The sequence below is a fragment of the Lacerta agilis genome, chromosome 2 (genome assembly GCF_009819535.1).
Source record: "Lacerta agilis isolate rLacAgi1 chromosome 2, rLacAgi1.pri, whole genome shotgun sequence".
NCBI lineage: Eukaryota > Metazoa > Chordata > Lepidosauria > Squamata > Lacertidae > Lacerta > Lacerta agilis.
The window spans coordinates 1,900,194-1,921,971 of NC_046313.1; positions in this window are offsets into that span (position 1 = coordinate 1,900,194).

A 21,778-nucleotide genomic window follows, 5' to 3' on the forward strand; every position below is an offset into this window, starting at 1 on the left:
CCCCCGCTTGAGGGTTATGGTCTATAATCTAGTTATTATAGATCAACTATTCTGGAGTAAAAAGCATGATTCTGCACACATTGCATTGTTCTGGTAGGGACAATGCTTTGTGTGCATTTTGTCTGCTGTTTGTGTTATGTCTGATTTTTGAGGAGCAAACAGTTGAGAGCTGTTGCAAGCTGGTCTTTGGAACAAATGCTTATGGAATGCTGTTCCTTGGAAGGCCCGTCTGACACCAACCTCAGTGCTGTCCTGACATTACAATCAATGAGTTTGTGTACCTGTGCACGCAAACTTGTAACAGGGACCATAGTATTGTCTGTACACCTCTGTACACAATAGTTGAGCTGTAGAAATCAATGAGTATGTAGTCGTTCATACAAATGCTTGTGCCTCTGTAAGTATAACTGGGGAATGAGTTCTCTTGTCTTTGTTTTGGGTGCCAGGCAAAGGCACTTACGTTTTCCAGGGCGTTTGGTCCACACCATTTATATGACTGCATTGTTGAATCTTTACTTTAATAAGTTTATGTGCTTTTTATTATTGTCCTTTTATTTGGTTGTAAATCTCTTTGGGAATTTTTAAAGTGAATTGAGTGAACCTAATCCTAGTTTGAAGAAACAGCGTTGGGCTTAAACAGGAGTCCCTGGGGATTTTTCTGCAGCCTGGTCAATACACACTAAGGACCTGAATAAGTTGCATTATGAAGGAGCGTGGGTGGAAGCACTGGCAGAGCTTCATGCTCCAGCACCGGGGGGCGGGGGGGCAGGCAGGGGCAGGGCTGGCGCATGTCCTGGGGGTGTGGCACGCCGCCTGCGGGGGCGTAGTGTCCAGCGCGGGCAGGGGGGCAGCCGTGATGGCACCCCACCGAGATCACGCTGCCGGGGGCGGTGTGCGCTCCCCCGCACTCCTCTTCCTCCGCCAGTGGGTGGAAGGCTGGGCTCTGCCAATCATGGGTGAATACAAGTGATGGTTCCAGGTAGGGGTGGGGAAGAAAGTCACTTCAGTTCACATTGAAAGGTGAGCTTCCCTAAATTGCACTTTGCAAAACGCAGCCATCCTTCAAAATCTTCCCTTGCCCATTTTTTGCAAGGCACTTCTCCAGCCAAGTTACATGTAAACAAATGCTCGTACTGGTTTAAACTGTGCATATGAAAGCATATGTTATATAGTATATATGGGGAAACTGCTTTGCAAAAAAAAGTGCGGATTAGCCAAAATTCTGTATATTAGGAGAAATAGTCGTACAGAAATGCTGCTGAATTTTCATGAGTACTTTTATGCTTACCTGGGCAAACTGATGTGGAAGTACAGAGAATGGAACTGAAGACCGGACAAGTGAGAAACTGGGAGAAACTGAAATGGACACCTTGTCCCACCCCTAGTTCCGGGGAGGGGGGTGGAGGAAGCCCAGGGAAGGGGAATGTTGCCACCATACCACTCCTCTTTGCTGGAGCTTCTCTTTATGAGTGACTGGCTCTTTCCACAGCGCTCCTTGCCCCCTCATGCGCAGCCTCCTTATTGGACTGAAAGCAGCCAACTGTTCCCCACGGTGGTGGCGGCCTCCATCCTAATCCAATCTATCAGGGAGGTAATGAAGTATAAAAGTGCGGATTCAATTAAAAGGGGTTTTGATGTAGGACGGAGCCTGTGGGCAGACAGGGACAGAAGCCTGCTCTGTTTTGAAAGGGCCATCTGTGCCACCATGTTGTGGCTTTTGTGTTGTCCTGAAAGGGCAACTGCACTTGACAAAGGTGACGGCGACACATGTAGGGGCCCACGCCACCCCGACACATCTCCCCGCCAGCCACTTTAACTTTTGGATCTGCAGGAAAGGAGAAGTGCATGTCCTTCAGACCCTCCAGTCTGGGAGCCTTGACCTCTTTTTTCTTTTTGCATGTCCTTGCTGACCTATTCAACGACCTTGTTGAGCTTCTCATAGGCATCGGATGGAACCTGGTGTTAAGCAATACAGTGCACACTGACTATTGAATCTAGCAGGGGTTAAAAAAATCCTCATTGCACAATGGACAGCATGCAATATGTTCCAATGGATACCAGTAAGACTTTGGGCAATTGACGTTTCTTGCTGCTGTTGCTTTATTGAGTGCTTTTCTTAGAAAAATGCAAAGTGTGAACAATCTAAATATTGACATCTGCCTTCTCTGGGTCATAGCTCAATGGTAGAGGGTCTGCCTTGCATGCAGAAGCTCATAGGTTCCATCCCCACCCTATGAAACACTAAAATTTGGGTGCCCTGCCTCTCCATTCTACGTACCGCAATTGTTGTATCACCTCCTGCAATGCCAGCGCCCAGTGCGGCTGAATCAGTCACACTGCCTTAAAACTGCCTCTGATGGTGTTGTCATTGCTATGTCCCGGCCCCTGCTGACCCACACCAACTCAGCCTTACCTTACCTAGCTATGACCTGCTGGCTCTGATTGTGGAGATCACAAAATATGGGCTTTTCTTTCTCTCACACATGCAATGATGCTGTTGCTCTCTAACCAAAACCACAGGACATTCCAAAGTGCCAAGAAAAAATCCACAAAGTGCTCACATCATGCACACTATCTTGTGTATGTGTACACTCACTGCACACATTCTTGAAAAATGGAGGGAGCACATGGAAAACACCAGAGAATAACCCTGAGTGTGATATTCTCCACTGGTTCTGCTCAGTGCAGATCCATTTAAATTAATGGACCTGGCTGATTTAGGTTCATTACTTTCAATGGGTTTACACTGAGTAGGACTTCATTGAACACAAACCAACATGGGAGTGACGTCATGTAAATTCTGCCCTACAGAAAGTGGATGAAAAACTATGCTAATGTCACTGTAAATGTTTAGAATTGCAGCCTCAATCTTGACTAAGCATGGGGGCCAGTCCTAGCATGGTGGGGGTTCTGAAGGGAAGAAATGAAGCTCTTGGTGGAGGCAGGAGGTGGGATTGTGCTCCTTCCCATCCAACGTTCCTGATATGACAGCTGTCATGTGCAGACATGCCCTGCTTTATTATAATGCACAGTTCAGGAGACCTCCCAGCTTAATCCCCCCCAAACAGATAAAACTAACAGAGGAGAGATTTGGAATGATTTGCAAAATCTTGCTGCTCTGGCGAGATTAGGGCTCTGTTTTAATCTTGTACAATGAGGGTTTGGGGGATGGTTTAATGAGAGTTTGAGCAGGAATAATCCTGTCTTTAAACTCGTCCTGCGCAACAATCCTCCCAGAAAAGTTGTAATCGGGCAAGATGTTCTTAAGACACAGATGCAAGTGGATGACTGGGGGAAGCGGTGGCCGAAGGAGGAGTCTTATGGCCAGGCAGAGAGAAATCCTGAAGGAAGGTTGTCATCAGGGGTTGGCATCAGCAGGAACTGCCTGATGCCCATGTCCTAGCAAGGAGCCCATTGCCAGAGCCTGGTGCCTCCTTCCCTCCCTCTTGCTGCCTGTTGAGCTGCCCTCTTCGAATGAGTGAGCTGTGAGAGATGAGACAGGAGAAGATACAGTAGCCTATTTGTCATCTCCTCCTGGAAAGTGCATACCCCACAAGTGTCCTGGAAAATCCAGGACATCCTGCTTTTACCTGTGAGAGCACGGCAGCCACTGTGTTCTTGTATGATTTTACATCAAGATCCCGCCCTGAAAGAGTGCTTTCTCACATGGCACCCCAAAACATGTTTTGGGGCACTGTGAGAGCATGGTCCTGAAAAAGCAAAGCGGGTCATGTGACTTGCATAGGAGCACGGACAGGAAGACATGCATCCTGGTTTGAGGACCCAACATGTTGGACGGAATGGAAGTGGTGTGGATGAGGCCCAGAAGGAGAGGTTGGTGCATGGTGGGGAAATTGCTGGGGACAGACAGACTGAGAGCAGATTTCCTGAGGGGCTGCCAAACCTGGAAACTGTTCTGAATGTGAATCTCTAGGTGGACATCTTGGTGCCATTTCAAATAATTTAGAGTGAAGCTCAGATTGTATTACAGATTCAGCAACAGCCCTATTCCCTCCCCTTCCCAAACAGAATTAGCTAAAATCTTTCTGGAGGAGACCCTCATAGGGAGCAATGGTGTCTGCTACTAAGTATGAAGGCCAATTAGGCAAGACCCATCATCACAATCTAGTATTCGGAGCTGTAGAGTGTTCTGGTATAATGGTAAAGGTAAAGGTAAAGGGACCCCTGACCATTAGGTCCAGTCGTGTCCGACTCTGGGGTTGCAGCGCTCATCTCGCGTTACTGGCTGAGGGAGCCAGCGTACAGCTTCTGGGTCATGTGGCCAGCATGACTGACCCGCTTCTGGTGAACCAGAGCAGCGCACGGAAACGCCATTTACCTTCCTGCTGGAGCTGTACCTATTTATCTATTTGCACTTTGACATGCTTTCGAACTGCTAGGTGGGCAGGAGCAGGGACCGAGTAATGGGAGCTCACCCCGTCGTGGGGATTTGAACCGCCGACCTTCTGATCAGCAAGCCCTAGGCTCTGTGGTTTAACCCACAGCGCCACCCACGTCCCGGTATAATGGTTGTTGTTGTTCAGTCGTACAGTCGTGCCTGACTCTTCGTGACCCCGTGGACCAGAGCACGCCAGGCACCCCTATCCTCCACTGCCTCCAGCTTAATCTGTACTTTCAACGGGAGGGCCATAGGAAACTGCTTTACACTGGGTCAGTCCAATGACTGGTCCACCTAGCTCAGTACTGTCATATTGTCTGCAATGGCTGCCACTGGCTCTCCAGAGTTTCAGGCAGGGTTTTTCCCACCCCCACCCTTGGAGATGCTGGGGATTGAACCAGGGGCTTGCACAGCAGATGTTCTTATCACCAAGGTATAGGAAAGGAAGGAATTTTGGCAGATACTGTAGGGGAGTGAGAAATTCTGCCTACCAAAGTGTCCTCCTCTATCAACGAAACTGAAGGGGTCCTCACCTCCTTTTCCTCTGTGGACTCTCACAGAACCAGCAGGATTTAATCTGGTGTGTCATCAGGGGCAAATTGCCCCGTCCAGGCATGAGGGGGGAATGCAAAGAAGTTGGTGTCAGGCCAGCTTTGTATTGTACTGGTTATCAATAACTTGCAGTGCTGGTTGCCTGCCAGAACATGGTTTGACAAGGTCAGGTCATAGGTCATAGAATTGTAGAGTTGGAAGAGACCATGAGGGTCATCTAGTCCAACCCCCTGCAATGTGGGAATCTGTGAGTTCATTGCCCCCATCACCCATGAAGCTCACTGGGTGATCTTGGACCAGTCTGTCTCTCTCTCTCCCCCCCCCTCAGGCTAGCCCAACTCACAGGGTTGTTGTGTGGATAAAGCAGGGAGAAAATTATGTATGCCCACTAGTGGGTTGTGACCTGATCCAAGGTGGGTTGCAACATGAGGACTACCACCATGTGGTGAAAGATTCAGAGATGGGATGCATGTTTAGGTTAAAAGAGGGTCCTGGGTCTGAAAAGGCTGAAGATACCTGGCATATGCTATCCTGAGATTCTTGGAGGAATGGTTATAATAAAAAGTGTAATAAAGAAATGTTGAGTAACGACTACCAGTTCATATGAGGAAGACAGTGGCATCTAGGTCAGAATATATGATTTCCTGGCAGACTTCAGTCTCCGTAACTCTCAGATTACTTACCCCATCGCTAAATCTGTGGCACTTCAAAGAATCCCTGAACTTGGAGTGTTTGCTGAAGCAGATCTCCCCGCCCCCTAACATAGGGATCTCCTTCTGGTTCCCTAGGGGGCTGAGGACGCGTGTGGCTTTCTGCATGAGGCCTGAGCTGTGGCTTTCTGCTGACCTCGGTGCTGGCAGTTCAGCCAACCCCAGCCGTTTGAGGCAGCACAATAGCCCAAGTGGGGCCTCTGCCCCTCTGTGAGGGAAGCACCATCTGCCGTGAAAACTGACACCAGCTGACAAAGAGGCAGAGAGCCCCGCTGCCACCCCCACAGCGAGTGGAGATTAGGGTGTAGACAGGTCACCCTGTTCCTGGAAGGGCCTTCTCTTCCCTAGACCTGGAGAGGAAGAATTAAATTGGCTTCTTCCTGGAAACAAGAAAGATGAAGAAGGGAAGTGGAGGAGGAGACCTGGAAGAACTGGGAGAGGGGTGTGTGTGTGTGGAGGCTTACTGTGAAAAACAAGACCATCCTTCATAATGCATCACACATGTTTTCAGAAAAATGACATAAGAACATCATACACTCCAACATTGCTCAGATGAACTGAATTTAGGCTCTGCAACTGGCTGGCTGGACCAAGGTAGCTTCCCGTGTTGTTCCTTTCACCTCCCTCTCCAAACAGTGAGTGCCCTGTCACAAGTGTTGCACTGAAAGTAATCAGGAGACAGGTCTGCCCCATGGTCACCACAGAGATCCTGAAATCCTGAAGTGCTCCAGACTTAGTGACCCGGGAGTCAGAGGGGTGTTGAAATGTCCCATGTCAATCAACCTTTGGATCCTCAGTACCACCTCTGAGGTGCCAGTCAGAATAGACCGCCTTTCCACAACCTGGTGGCCTTCACACGTTTTGCACTCTGACTCTGCTCAGCTCCAGCCAGCATAGCCGGTGGTTGGGGATGATGGGAGTTGTAGTCCAGCAGCATCCGGAGAGCACCAGATTTGGGAAGTATGATACCTTGCTCAATTGGACAAATAGCAAAAGGAGGCAGCTGCCTTTGTTCCATTTTTATTGTGCATCATTACAAGGGATGTGAGAAAGTGGAAGCCAAGCATGTCCTCTTCATTGTCATCTCAGAAGCACAATCTCAGGAATGTGCATCTTCTAACATGGTCTTACAGGTGTGCAAACCCTGCTCTGCTTGCAACAGTGGTGAGGCACAATTAGAAACAGCATTTTGGGAGTGTCCTGGGTGGGGAGGAAGGGAACAGGATATTTTGTAAAAAATAACCACCCCAGAATAGCGGGGCAGGCAATGCCCCTGATCATTGACGAGAGCTCCTGCCTGCCTGCTGTTAGATTTGCTGGCTGTCTTGTTTGTGGCTTGTCTGAGCAGATGCAAGGGAGCGGGGAGAGGGAGGAAACCCACTGATTAATCTCCTGGCCTTTGGCCACTGCTAAGCAAACATTCTGTACCTCTCTGAAAACAGATTGAAAATGCTGGCTGATCTGGAGCTTACAGGGGGTTTGCTGAGCGTATCGCAGATTTACCCGAATTACCAGCTTGCTTCTCCTGTTCATTGGGGGAGAATTGGGAGTCACGGCTCTGGAGCTAGAGAGAGAGAGAGAGAGAATTTACAGTAAATCTAGACCATGTTTTCTCAGACAGAAACAAACTTCTATGACTTGGTACAGTGAGGGCCAAGCCAGGGGGCATAGTTTGGGTGATTTCCAGTTTTGCACTTTCGCAAACAGCCCAAATGAAATATAGCCTAGCAGCTTGACTGTGTAGCATGCTTGTTTGTAACGTAATGTGTCCTTTTTCAAAGCCGAAGCTTTGGCATAGCTCTGCCTGTGCAGTTCCATACTGCATCTGAACATGGCTTGGTGTTGCAGCACACAGTTAAAGAAAATGGAAAGGCCTGGCTGGGAGGTGGGTGGAAGGAAGGAAGGACCATCACGTGGCAGTGAAGCCTAGGCTATTGCAGGGACAGCAGGGACAGGGAACCCATGGGCCCTGCAGTTGTTCTTGAACTACAACTCCCATCATCCCTGACCACTGGCCATTCTGACTAGGGCTGATGGGAGTCAGACTTTCCCAACCCTGATATAGAAGGTCTCAAGTTCAGCTGTTCATATCTCTGTATGAAAAGGACTTCAGGTAGGACAGGATTTAATCTTAGTAGGCTTCCTCTGATGAGAGTAGATAACAGAGCAACAAGAATAGGCCAATGGCCAGATTCAGTATTGTATGAATGACACATGCTACAGCAGTCCAAGAATCAGGAAGTCCCATGACAGCATCACTTGCCCCACTTTCACACGATGTTTGTGTCTGTCAGTCACTACCCCCCCTCTAATATGCAGCTGCCTCAAATGTGCAATGGAAATACTCCCATTGCTACCTAAATTTCCTTATTGTCAACTGCTCTTCCTATAAAGCAGATGCAGGAGAGAGGGAGAGAGAGAGAGAGAGAGAGAGAGAAGAGGCTTGATCATGGTGTGCTGAGAGGGTGTTTAGAATATATGCCACCAAATTTCAGCTTCCAATATCCCAATTAAAATGCATAATGTAGACAAGAGGAGGCTTCTCATTACCTGATTTTAAGATCTATTTTGAGGCAGCATGCATTGACTGGCTGGGAGAATGGTTAAGATTGAAAAATACTGATATACTTGATTTGGAGGGGGTAGGTAATAGGTTCGGATGGCATGCCTACCTTTGGTATAACAAGGTAGAGGTACATAAAGGTTTTTTAAATCATACCATCAGGAAACCACTTTTTCAGGTATGGAGCAGATATAAAGATTGGTTCGAGGCGAAGACACCTGGTTGGGTGTCACCACAGGAAGCCTATGCAATTATAAAACCTGACACAGAAGGGAGCTGGCTAACTTATAATGAACTAATAGAGTTGGAAAATAATACACAAGTGATGAAGTCATATGAAAAAATAAAAGGGAAGGTGAGAAGTTGGTTGGAGTATCATCAATTGCATAGTGTTTTCTTAAAAGATAAAAAAATAAAAGGCTTCAAACAAGAGAAGTCATGGTTGGAAAAAGAGGTTATTCAAAATAACACAAAAGTACTATCTAAAGCCTATGATTACCTACTGGAATGGAACCTGAAAGATGAGGAGGTCAAGGTGGTGATGACAAGGTGGGCTATCGACATCGGGCACAATATTGAATTTGTTAAATGGACTCATTTATGGAATAGTAGTTGGAAATTTACGGCATGTTCATCGTTAAAAGAAAACTTGTATAAAATGATGTACCGTTGGTATCTCACTCCAATTAAATTAAGGAAAATGTTTAAAACAGGAACTAAGTATTGTTGGAAATGTGAGGTACATGACGGGGAGTTTTTCCATCTGTGGTGGACGTGTGATCCAGTAAAGCAATACTGGGAAAATATATATAATGAGCTCAAGAAAATATTGAAATACACCTTTAAAAAATTACCGGAGGCATTCCTTCTAGGAATGGTAGGAACAGAAATAAAGAAAATAGACCATAAATTTTTTCTATACGCGACAACAGCGGCGAGGCTTCTGCTGGCCCAGGTCTGGAAAACGAAACAAATTCCAACGGTTCAGCAGTGGCAACAAAAAACTACCGAATATATGCAAATAGCAAGGATGACAACGAGGGTCAGGCAACAGGGAGAGGAAACATTTAAAAACGAATGGGGAAAATATAGGGAATATTTAGATAAGATATGCAAATTGTGAAAGATTGACATACAACTCAAGGTGTATAAACTTTATGGAAAATGTATTGTAAATTCTTAGTTTACAAGCGGAATTATTATTATTATTATATGAGAGATTTATAAGTCATAGAAGTGAGATTTGGTAAATAAAAGGAAATAGGAAGGAAATCGACGTGCGAATTTCAGAAATAAGATATAAAGAAGACATAACATGAAAGAAAGGAAGTCTACAGATATAGTTTGGAATTTGTATGTTTTTATATGTTAATATTTCATTTTGTATTCATTAAGGTTTTGAATGTAAAGTTTTATGTTTGGTATTTAATCAAAACTAATAAAAATTATATTCAAAAAAAATAAAATGCATAATGTATTTAAAAGCATGGTTTTAGTAACTTGACAACCACAACAAAGAAGAAGCACCAGCACCAACATGTGTATTTGGCAACCGGTAAGTTGATGCCTGTTTGAAACATTTATACTTATAATTATTAATGGTTTTAAAATATCACCAGACCTCTTAATTCTGTCCTATCCTTTCATTTCAAAGTTAAATGTCTTTAAACCCAGATAGATTGAAAACTTAGCGTAATAAATGAAGCTTTGTAGAAGCTGTGCAACTTTGACAACGAGCAGTGGCGGATGAAGGGGGGCAGGGGGTGGTGCGCCCCAGGTGCCATCTCTGAGATGGTGACAAGGAAACCCCACGGGGGGCTCGCCCCGCCGCCCCTGGGCACGGCAGTGTGAGCCGCTGCCATTGCACTGACGCAGCCGCATGCAGAGGATCCTCCGCTCACGGTTGCAGCGGCGGTGGAGGGATCCCACCACCGTCCATATGGCACTTGAGCAGCACCATTGGCAAACCGCCCATGGCACCTGCGCACCGCCACTACATATGGTGCACACATGTGCCGCCAGGCCGTTTGCCCCACCCCTGACACCCCACACCGGGTGCCGGTTAGCCTTCCTTTGCCCCTGACAACGAGTCTGAGCAACTGCTTAGTGACCGTATAGCAGAAAGGATACATTTGAGGTGTGTGTGTGTTTGGATGTTTTTTCCTTGGAGAGAATGAGAATAAAGGGGTGCAGTTGGAACTGTGGTGCAAGCAATCTGGACTTCGCTCCTTGCTCTGTGCCTTTGTGATGAATTATATCCCCAGGAATGTGAAGAGGACAATATCAGAGACATTTGGGTACCTAGAACCTGGATTTTGACTAGGATGCCTAGGGAGTTCTGTCCTGTCCCTGATCCCAAGGGCCATCAGATGAGATAACCCCACAGTGGAAGTTTCTCCCAGTACTAGTCACCACACAGAAGCAGATGGTTCAGATAGTTTACTGTTGCAGAAGAGAAGGTTCAGTAAAACAGTTCTGGATGCAGCTTGCAGGCTTTTGCAGATACAGATACATACAGATACATACAAGCAGTGCTTTTTTTCTTTAAAAAAATGTTTAGGGGTACTTTCATTTTCCTACTCATATTGAAATACTGCCCCTCAAGTGAGGCCAAACTTAGTTTCACTAAATGTTTAGGGGAATGCGTCCCCCTGCATCCCCCCAGGAAAAGTACTGCATACAAGTACAAAGTATCTTTGTTGCTCTAAATAAGTTCAGCAATTCAAGACTTAACACTGGCAAGTAACACTGACTAGCAGACAGACAAACTGCAGACACAGACTGACACACTACTGAACTGACATGCATTAATCACAGATATAGTAGTGGCACGACTGGACCATTAGCACAGCAACTGACTTGGCTGACCTTGCACCTTTGGTGTGCTCATCCATGGGTGAGCTAATTACAGAAATTAACCCCTTCTCATGTCCACTTACTCCAACACAACTTTCACTAATGGGAGGGACCACACAGCTGTCAATCCCTTGATGTCAATATGACACCAGATGATATACAGGTGGGTGGTCCTGTCCACCTGTCAGTGTTCCGACCCAGATGGGGGAAGAGAAAGATTTGGCCCACAAGACCATAAAGGTTCCTCATCCCTGCTCTAGGTAATTGGTTCCATTGCCAAACTACTTCTTACCACCCAGATATTTCTTATAAAGTCAATTTAAACCCCATTAGAACTAGTCATAAGAACATAAGAAGAACGCTGCCAACTAAGGGTCCAACTAGTCCAATATGCTATTCTCACAGTGGCCAACCAGATGCCTGTGGTAAGACCATAAGCAGCAGCACTCTCACCACCTGTAATTCACACCAACTAGTATCAATGCCACATGCTGAAGCAGTCCCAACCAGCATGGCTTGCCCCACTTTCAGACTTTGTAGGGACACTCTTTTTGACTTGAATTCAAACATACAGAAGAAATATTATGTGGCACAGTCTTCCCTAGACTTTTATTACTTTGCTTCCTATTGCAACATTGGGCATTGGCTGAATTTGGGTGAGTGGCAGCTGAAGGTGAAAAGTGATGTCCTGGCCTTCATACCCTTCTAAGAACCGGGTGTCTTTCATTATCCCTCTGTTCTTAAATTGTTCATTTCTTGGAAGCTGATGGCCAAAATCTGAAACTGAAGAGATGGGGAGGGCCGTTAAAAAGAAGAAGAATGAAAGATGATTTATCCAAGAATTGACAGTTCAATAGTTGGGCTTAGCATAGATGAAATCCTCAGACTTCATTCAGACAGGCACATTAGAGGCTCACTGGCTCATGGAGTTATCAGATTACAAACTATCAGAATTATAGCCTATAAACCAGGGTTTAAAGGGGCTTAGTAATTATGTGGCTCTATGCTCCCCAACCAGCAGATTGGAGTTGGGGAAAAGAGTGGGGCAGCTGACTTGGGGTGGAGAACCATTATTCTGCATTTGCCTCATGTAAAAGCTCAAACGTCACCAACAATTTCATCAGCGGAAGCAGGGGAAACATTGGTAAACACACATTGGGGCTGTGTACACACCTTACAATTAAACCACATGGCTTCCCACAATGAATCCTTGGAACTGCAGTTTATCCCTCACAGAGCTACCATCTCTAGCACCTTTAAGAAACTACAGTTCCCAGAATGGGGGAGGGGGGGAGAGAGAGAGTTATATGCTTTAAATGTGCTTTAAATGTATGGTGTATGAACACCATTCACCTAACAAGGAAGATCACTACCTGAGCCCCATCCCCTCCACATTGTTGGCGGATGCATTCAGTTTGTAGCATTGTTGTCCCAGTGTTACCCCTTTTATATCTAAATTACTTCTTACCCTTCTTGTCAAGACCCTAAAACCAATATAAAAAGTAACAGTGATAAAGGACAGACCTGTGTAATTTAATTATTCCATTTCTTATTTTTTAAAAAGTGCATGAGTACACATGCACATGCGTGTGCGCGCACACACAGAGGAGGAGGAGGAGGAGGAGGAGGAGGCTAATAAACATTTCCTCTTCTGGGAGACAGAAAGCCTCGCACAGCTGCAAGCTGAGTCCCGGCTGGGCCAGCAGCTGCTCCAAGCTTCTAGAGCATCAGAGTTCAACCATGATGGGGCTGGCACAGTCTCATAACAGTGAGGAAAGCTGGGAACTTGGCACATTGTCAGTCACTGCTTCATATTGGATGAAGGGAGCCAACCTAACCCAGAGTCCAGCTGTGCTATGGCTCAGCTTGCTGAGGGAGTCAATGCCACTGATGCTTTGTGATGGTTCTTCCCACTCCACTGTAGCAGACACACCCGTAAGCAATGCACACTCTTGCTGATGGTCGCTACACTCTTGCAGCCCCAGAGTGTATGGAGAAGACAAGCAAAGAAGAGGATTAGAAATTAATTCCCACTGAAAGAATGCAAGAGATTTTTGCTCATTTCAGTCAGGGAGGAAGAGAGTATGTGTCCAACACACCAGAGACCTTTAGCATCCCTGTAAACAGGGCTGACCTAAGACATTTTGACACCTGAGGTTTACCCCCCCCCCCAAAATGGTATCCCCCTCCCTGCCAGGGAAGAAGGGGTGAGGGAAGAGCTACATCAGGAACAAGGAGTGGGGGAATTAAGAGCCACATAAGGATCTGCTGCCCTTGTGGATCTTGCCACCTTGAGGCCATCACCTCATCTTGTTGGCCCGGCCTGAAGTTAAAGGCTGGGGGAAAGGACAAGAAGGTTAATCAAATATCAGGCAACCCTCCCACACACAAAAATTGATAAGTCCTTTTGATTTCTCATTAGAGAAAGGGGCATTGGAGAGGATTCTAGCGTAGTGAAGCCTTCTCTAACCTGGTGCACCCCTTACAGGTAGGTAGCCGTGTTGGTCTGCCATAGTCAAAACAAAATAAAAAATAAAACCACGGAGAGACCTGGTCTGAACAAAGACATTGGATTCTTATCTCATTATACATGACAAAGCTATCTTTAGCCATCTCACCCCTTGCTTTTTCCTGTAAGACCAATTGCAGTCGTTAACAGTCATCAACAGGTTTTCCACACCTATCAGCCAATCACCCATTCCCACCACCCTTCTGAGTAATACCCCTCCCCACTGAAGAAGTGTGCATGCACACGAAAGCTCATACCAAGAACAAACTTAGTTGGTCTCTAAGGTGCTACTGGAAATATATATATATATTTTTGTTTTGACTGGTGCACCCCTGATGTTCTTGTACTACAACTCCCATCATCCCATCATTCCAGCTGGGGCTGCTGGAAATTGGAGTTGAACAACTTTCAGAGGGCACCAGACACCAAGAAAGGGCTGACTTTGTGCTAGATCTGATACTTTCGTTGCTAGCAATCCAGGGTTCAATTTCTTTCTTTCTTTCTTTTTAAAGATTTTTATTGATTAAAAATTGCACATATATACAAACATTGTGTAATATCACTTAATACTTAAGAAAGGAGGAAAAAAAGAATATGTAAAGAAAAAGTGTTTTAAGGAAATAAAAGGAAAACGTAAAGAAATAACCAAACTAAGAAAAAAAGACATAAGAAAGACCACATTATTTACATAATAAAAGTGTTCATCAGCACAGTCCTTCCAATCATTCTCATTATACTGTTTGATATATCATTCTTTTTTACACAGATTTATATTGTATACTGTAATATTGTTCCTATCTACATTATTTACATTCCTTTGATCTTTTTCCTCACAAACATCACTCAATTTCCGCCAATATGGAACTGTTTGTACGATAGAGTTTTAAATAGTCCTTAAATATTGTCCATGCTCTAGATGTTTTCTGTTTCAATATTCCTCTAACCATCAGTTTTGCTAATTGTAAATATTCTAGCATGAGTATCTGCCAATCTGTAATTTCTGGTAGCTTTTTGTTCTTCCAATTCCTTGCTATAAGGGTTCCGGCTGCTGTTATACCATACATAAGCAATGATCTTATTTCTTTCTTAAATTCTAGTGATAGTATACCAAGGAGGAAAATCTCTGGTTTCTTTTTTAAAGGTGATTTTTAATAATTTCTTAAACTCATTATAAATATCAGGGTTCCATTTCCATAACTTTCACTTTAAAAGGATGTCAGCCAGCAGAGCTAGGAGCAACCTCAGTCTGGGGTCCCAGAAAGCCACTGCCAGTCAGAGCAGAAAATCGTGGGTCACAGTTGTCTTTCCTTGGTAACTTCAAAGTATTAAATGATTGCAGTATGTATTTTATGAGTTACAGGAAACCTTGTTAGGCCAGTTCTTAAATTCTTAAATTACTGCACTGGTTGCATATCCATTTCTGGGCACAAGTAAATATGCTTTAATGGCTTGGGTTCCAGATACTTTCAGGATCACTTTCTCCCACACAAACCTGCCCCAAATTTACAATCAACACCATAATTACTCCACCTCCTCTGAGTCCTCCACCTTTCCAAAATAGAGTGGGTGGTATTGGAAGGTGCCTGCTCTGAATCATGCTGGGCAGGTGCAGAGCTCAGGAGATCCCAGAGGCAGGTGCGTCTTAACCATTGAGCCTACTGGTGCAAGGCGCCAGGGTGCCATGGCCTGGAGGGCGCCTCCGTCCTCCAGCCCCGCCAGCAGCGCCCGCCACACCACACCACGCCCTCTGGCTGCCCGGCAGAGCATGAGTTGGCTGTCCCTGCCGCGCCCTCTGGCTGCCCGGCGGAGCGCAGGAGTGCGAGTTCGCCGTCACACCAGGAGTGCGAGTTCGCCGTCACACCAGCCTGATATACTTAAGACGGCCCTGCCCAGAGGGCAGCCCCTGCCATGCCCTCTCTATGGGTGAGAGGAGACCAGCAGCGCCACCTATTTGCTGAGATGCTGCTGTAGAGGTGGCATGGGCAGGGGCTACCAAGGAGGCAGCAGATCTGACCTCCAAGGAGCACACCACAACCATTGCTGCCTTCGCAGCAGTGGCAGCAGTAGTGACCTACTCACCTTGCCTCATGAGTGGGATGGCCCTGGCCTTGACCTATCCAAGAGCAGACTTTGGGCTGCCTCTTTCTCAGGAATCCTGATGCTTCCCACTGAAATCTCCTTGTTTGGCACATTGAAATCTGCCATAATAGCCCTATCCTAGTCTGGCAGTCAAGGCATTGTGATTTTTCTTTCTTTCCTGGGTCCGGTTCAACTGCAAGTGAAATCATTGCAGTTTGGATCTGGTTCAGGCCAATAAACGTCTAGTAACCAGGTTCAGCACCTGTGACGAGGGAGAAGCAAGGGTTGTATATATGTGTATTTAAAGCATATATCATAAAGAAACCACAGTCATTCCAAAGGAATCAGAACTCCGGATAAGTACCTGAATCTCACACTGCCCTGAAACTGAGGTGGCATGCAACAATATGAAATGTAAATGCTTTTGACTTTGCAATAGTGCAGAGGGAAAGGGCTGGCCTGGAATGGAGGGAAGGTATGAGAAGCAACTGAGATTGGCCCCTGGCTGCTTTACTCTTGGTCTGCTTCTCCTTCTGGCTGCCTGAGTCCCTTGCATGTGCACTGGGGTAAGCAAGCTGCCTGAGTTCACACCCCACACACCCCTTGTGGGGATCAGGTAGGTGGTTCTGCTGACTCCCCTTGGGCTCAGCACACACTGGATGTGGCAACCACAGCACCCCCCTCTCCCTCCCTCCCTCGCCCTCCATTCTCACAGCACTGACAGAAGGCACTCAGCTGTGCTGGATACATGTGCCGCCAGAGAGACTGGATGTGCCGGAGAGTGCTGGGGGGACTTGCTGCTGTTGCCACTGCCTGGGGGATGTAACTTTACAAGGGATTAGGCAACAGGGAAGAGGCCAAGGGAGGAGCTGGCACTAGTGGAGGAGGGAAATGCTGTTAATAACACTCCAGCTGGAGCCATAACCCAACAGGGAAAGCTGTAGGCAGAGGCGGCTTTAGGGGATTCTTCTATGGGTCAAAGAAAGAGGGATAATCGTTCCTTCTGTCTGTATCTGATTCTATTGATGTTGACAATGTCCAAGATTTGGGAAATGTTAACTTTCACCTGTGAACACTGAGCATCCCAGATGATGCTTCTGGAAATGGATGGCCACCACCACCACCACCCCGCTCCATTTTGCAGGTGTGCAGTTGCAAATGCTGAGAGGTCTTTGAAGAACAGGCACAGCGCAGCGGTACAACATGCATTTTACCAGCAGAAGGTCCCAGGTCGAATCCCTGGCATCACAGACTGCCCCACCCCCTTGGCCTAGAAAGCCTCTCCTCCTTAGCGAGGGGAGGGGTTGTGATCGGGAGCCGGCTCCAGCATTGAGGCGGGGCGTTTCGCCCCAGCCCTACCTAGCCCCGCCGCCGCGCCGCGCCCCTAGCAGTCAGCCAATAGGGCTGACTTGGGGGCGGGGATTTGCTGCACCTGGGCAGCCGCGGCGGCACCTCTCCGCCATTCTGCGTCGCTTCACCGCCGGATCACCCGCCCACCCTCCCTTAGGTTGTTCCTTGGATAGGACATTGCTATGGACTGCGGTTGGTCGCCTTGTTTGTACAAGGGTCCTGGTAGGAATTTTGGCCAAGTGGCAAATTGGCACAGCCTCATTGGTTTTTTCGCCTACCTCGTAGCAAATTGTCACAACTATGTTAGATTGGCGGTTAGGCATTGGGTTTAGTGTGGTATCGGAGGGCATAGGTTCGGGCCATCGCCTAACCCTCCTAAAGTTTGGGTATTCCGTAAAGGAATCCGGCGGTCGTGGATCCTGTCCAATGCCCTGTTGGTGGCTAGGGGCCATGGCACGACCTCCGGTGACTTCAGGGGGTGGAGCTTCCAGTTGTATCTTGCATCAACAAGCTCCACCTCATGGGCGGTTAACCCTTGAGTGACTCCACGCTCTGCGGGGGGAGTCAATTATAGTCTGTTCAACCCAATGCCTAAGCCAATACCACTCACACGCTGTAACCAATAAAGTTGTGGCCTTTTTTCCTCCATTAACTTAAAATCATGCGTCATTGTGTTTTATTTCTGACATGCGGGAGTAGGGTCCTCGAATCACAAAGAAGCGTTCTTAAATCAAATGAGCCTTTTAGTTGAAACAAAATTCACCACTTTTATTTGGACAGAAGAGCCAAGTCTGTTTTCTTTACAAAAGGATAAAATATATATACTTTAGTACAAAAAGACCCCATGAAATAAACCCAACCATCATCACCCTCCTTGTCCTAGAAGCTGTCTATTAACAAGTTCCTTCAGAATACAATGGTTTTCTTGAAATTCTAATCTCTGCAGATAATTCCTCTACAGAAATGGAGGGCTCCTACTTGGTCATAAGTTCTCTAGCTAGAGGCTAGACAATGATGGGACAGGGTGTGGTCAGCCAACAGGAGCCACCCACACCCCCCCCCAAAATACACCCCCCCAGAAACCCAGAAATTTGCTTTAAAATATAAAAATCCCCCCGCATGGGTTTGTAGTCCCCCCAAAAGAGGACATGTCTGGGATTTCCTGGATGTATGGCAACTCTAACTCTGGCTTAACTTGGAAGGAAAACAAAAACTGAATTGCATAGCCTTGGCAATTTTTATTGCTTATCTTTGGCTGCCCCTGCAGCCAACGGTGACAATCCCCACAGAAGTCACCTCTCAAAGAGAACACAAACAGCATATACAGTATATAATTACTTGGTGAAACTGTGGGCTGGAGGCCCTCCCTCCCCTGAAAAAAAAAGTGGGGAGAGGAATAAGTTAAATAAATAAGAGCTAATAAATATCCATGGAGCAAAGGCACCATGAAATGAAGAGTGATCAAGAGATGTCTCCCAGCATACACATTTATCCCCACAATTCTACACCTCTAACTAAAAATACTTTAAAGTCATTTCAATGAAGCAAGCAAACAAACAAACAAACAAACAAACCATAGGTCATTTAGCATGTTTCACATTTCATGTGAAATGAAAAAGGAAATAACTTAGAAGAATCCGGGTTAATAATAAATAATAGGGATGCTTAAGACATGGCTTTTACTTGGCTGGCTGCCTTCTAGAGTAGGGGGTCACAAAGGAGCACAGCGGGTATCCTGTCCCTTTCGGTGAGGCTGTGGGTTCCTTTTAATCTTCTTCAGCTGATCACACTGCTCCAAGCAGAGATGCTTATATGATCTTCACATTTTGTAGGAGGCAAATTCCAGTGGCAACTTTTAGTGTTGGACACCCTGGAGTTCCAAGGTAGCTAGCTAGAACAATGTTCACATAGGATGCTCACAGACAGCAGTACTTACTGCAATTGAGTTATACATAACTTTGGTAGCACACAAATAAAAATGAATACCAGTATTCATATTGCTTAATAACCACTAGTAACAGGAAAGAAAAATCAGGGTGATGCTAATAAAATTGGAAAGAAAAGAAAACTACCTTGGCCATGCCACACTCCATATGTTGTTGGAGAATAATGGCCATCATGCCACCTGGGGTTGGTGGGAATGGGAGTCAACAACATCTGGAAAGCACCCAGGCACGGGAAGGTCGGCCAAAGCAGATTGCTTTGATTGGGTAGTCAGGGTTCCCCATCCACTCTCCTGACTAGTCCTTCTTGAGTTCTGTCTTCCAACAAAAAGTCAGACACCTGTTTTTCTTCTAACTTTGGACTTATCCAAATACATTTCCTCCACTCTTTCTGGGTACAGGACTGTGCTTTAAAGTCCCAGAGCTTTACTTGCAAAAACCTGCTCTTTAGCAGGTTTGGGTTTTCTACAGATTGCTGTTTGCTCCAATTGTGCTTCAAAGAGCAGGTTTTCACAGGGAAAGCTCAGGAGGAAAAAAAAATGGGTGCTTGGACACAGAGCTTTAAAGCATAGACCATGCTGGTAAGAGTGGAAGAAAGGGAAGTGTGGATCAGCCCTCCTAATGCTCAGGCAAGATTCCACCTGAGCCCCAAGACAGGCTCCACCTCATCTGTGACCTTTGCCTGGCTGGCACCCAGGAGTTTAAATTACATTAAATTAAACATAAGTTCTGCAGTCACTGATAACAGCACATGCAATTTCATTGGAGAAATGTTGCATTTAAATGGCTGGACTAAAATGAATAATAATAATGTCAACAGCAATGCGACATCAGCATTCTGAATAATACAGAGAGGCAGCCCTGCAAATTTGATTGGGCCCTGGAACCTGAATTGTCCATGTATCATGCATTAGCTGGGATATATAACAAAATACACCATTGTTTGTTGGCTAGATGGAGAGAAGAGGTCCTGGAAGCATGTATATCAAGTCCTCACAACCAGCTTTTAGACTTTTGAGTGTTCAGGTTAAAGATGGCAGTCAATGGTAACGGGCTTCGTTTGCTTTTGTGAAGTCCAGCAGTTTTTGATATCCCCACATCCTTATGCATGTTTACACCTTGGTTATTGTAAGCAGAAAGGGTGGTACGAGAGATCCAAGAACTGAGCCCTTTCTGGGGCACAAGCGAATGAGCGGTTTTTTTTAATGGTGGTGGGGTGTGAGTCTCTTGCTTGACTGGAAAGATTGAAGATCCACCCATTGAGGTTTAGTTCAATATTGTGAAAGAATGAATGACTACATTGTATCTTGCAAAGGAGGTGATGCAGCTGGAGTCTGGACTGGAGAAGGCTAGCCTTCCATTTATTGCTGCTATACTGAAGTCATGAATTACCGGTAACAATGCCACATTGCACACACAGGCTAGGCAATGGAGGAGCTGGAGATAAATCAGTGTGATATTCATATTGAAAGTGAGACATTGCACTTTAGGAGCATCCTTGCTATAAGGTGCATTGGTGATTGTGAGCTCCTATATGTGAATCCTCTTAGTGTATGAGAAGATGCTGGCTCATGTGTGGGTGCTGCTGGAAGGAGCTACTGCCTTGTTACTCTTTCTTTCTCCCTACAGTTTTCACCAAAGCCCCTTGGGAAGAAGCCTGAAGCCTCAAGTTTGTATCATTTGCTTAATTCTCCTAGGCCCAATCGCCTTCTCAATCCGGCCCAAGGACGGTCTGGGAATCAGCGTGTTTTTACATGAGTAGAATGTGTCCTTTTATTTAAAATGCATCTCTGGGCTATTTGTGGGGCATAGGAATTCATTCATTTTCCCCAAAAAATATAGTCTGGCCCACCACATGGTCTGAGGGATGGTGGACTGGCCCATGGCTGGAAAAGGTTGCTGACCCCTGTCCTAGACACTATTTGGGATTTCAGATGGTTGAACACATGAGATTAAGATTTATGATTCAGTGGAGTGAGGATGCTCCCCCAAACTGGAAAGTGTGGTGGCAGAGTCAAAATTGGACACATGGGCCTGTGACCTACAATCTGTTGTTGGACTCCAACCCCAGTCAGCCCCAGCTAGCATGGTCAATAGCATAGGAAGATGGGAGCTGTAGGCCAAGTACATTTGGAGAGCCACAGGTTCTGCAGCCTGTTCTAAAATGATCGTGACAGTCTGTAGCAGGGTTTGCCCCATATGTGTGTGTGTGTTTTCATGGTGCTAAGTATAATCCAGACTAAAGCTGTTGGGTTGGAAGAAGGATCTCTTAACTTTATTTCCCCTATTAGCAAAACCCTGTTGTTCCTAGTGGACAGGAAGCAGCAAGTGTTCTTCCTGTCCATCATGGTCTCACATTGGTTGTTATTTCACAGGGAGGAGGCAGAATCTCTCTGGTGTCTCCTTACTGGGCATTGCTCTTTTCTGACTTCTGGGGAACTAAAGACTGTCAAGAGAAATGGGAGTCTATAAATTCAGTGAACTTTGCCACTTTCTTTAGGGCTGGCATTGATTTTGTCCTACTACAAAAATCAAGGCCAAAATGGAGGTGCCTTCGGAAGTGAAACATATGAAAGGATGATCTAGGTGAGTCTAAAGAATTGTGATAAGTTTAATAAGCATAAAGCAGTGTGGGGGAAAGGAATGGGTGTCTCACACACCTCTGTTACAGCTGGTGGTAAATTTTGCACCAGGGCAGGGGGAACAGTCATAGATTTATATTTCCCTCCTCAGAGGAATTTTATGGGGGAGCCATAAATCAATAAAGGGTTGGTGCACTTGTCATTATTTCACTGTATTACACCCCGCCCCATCACC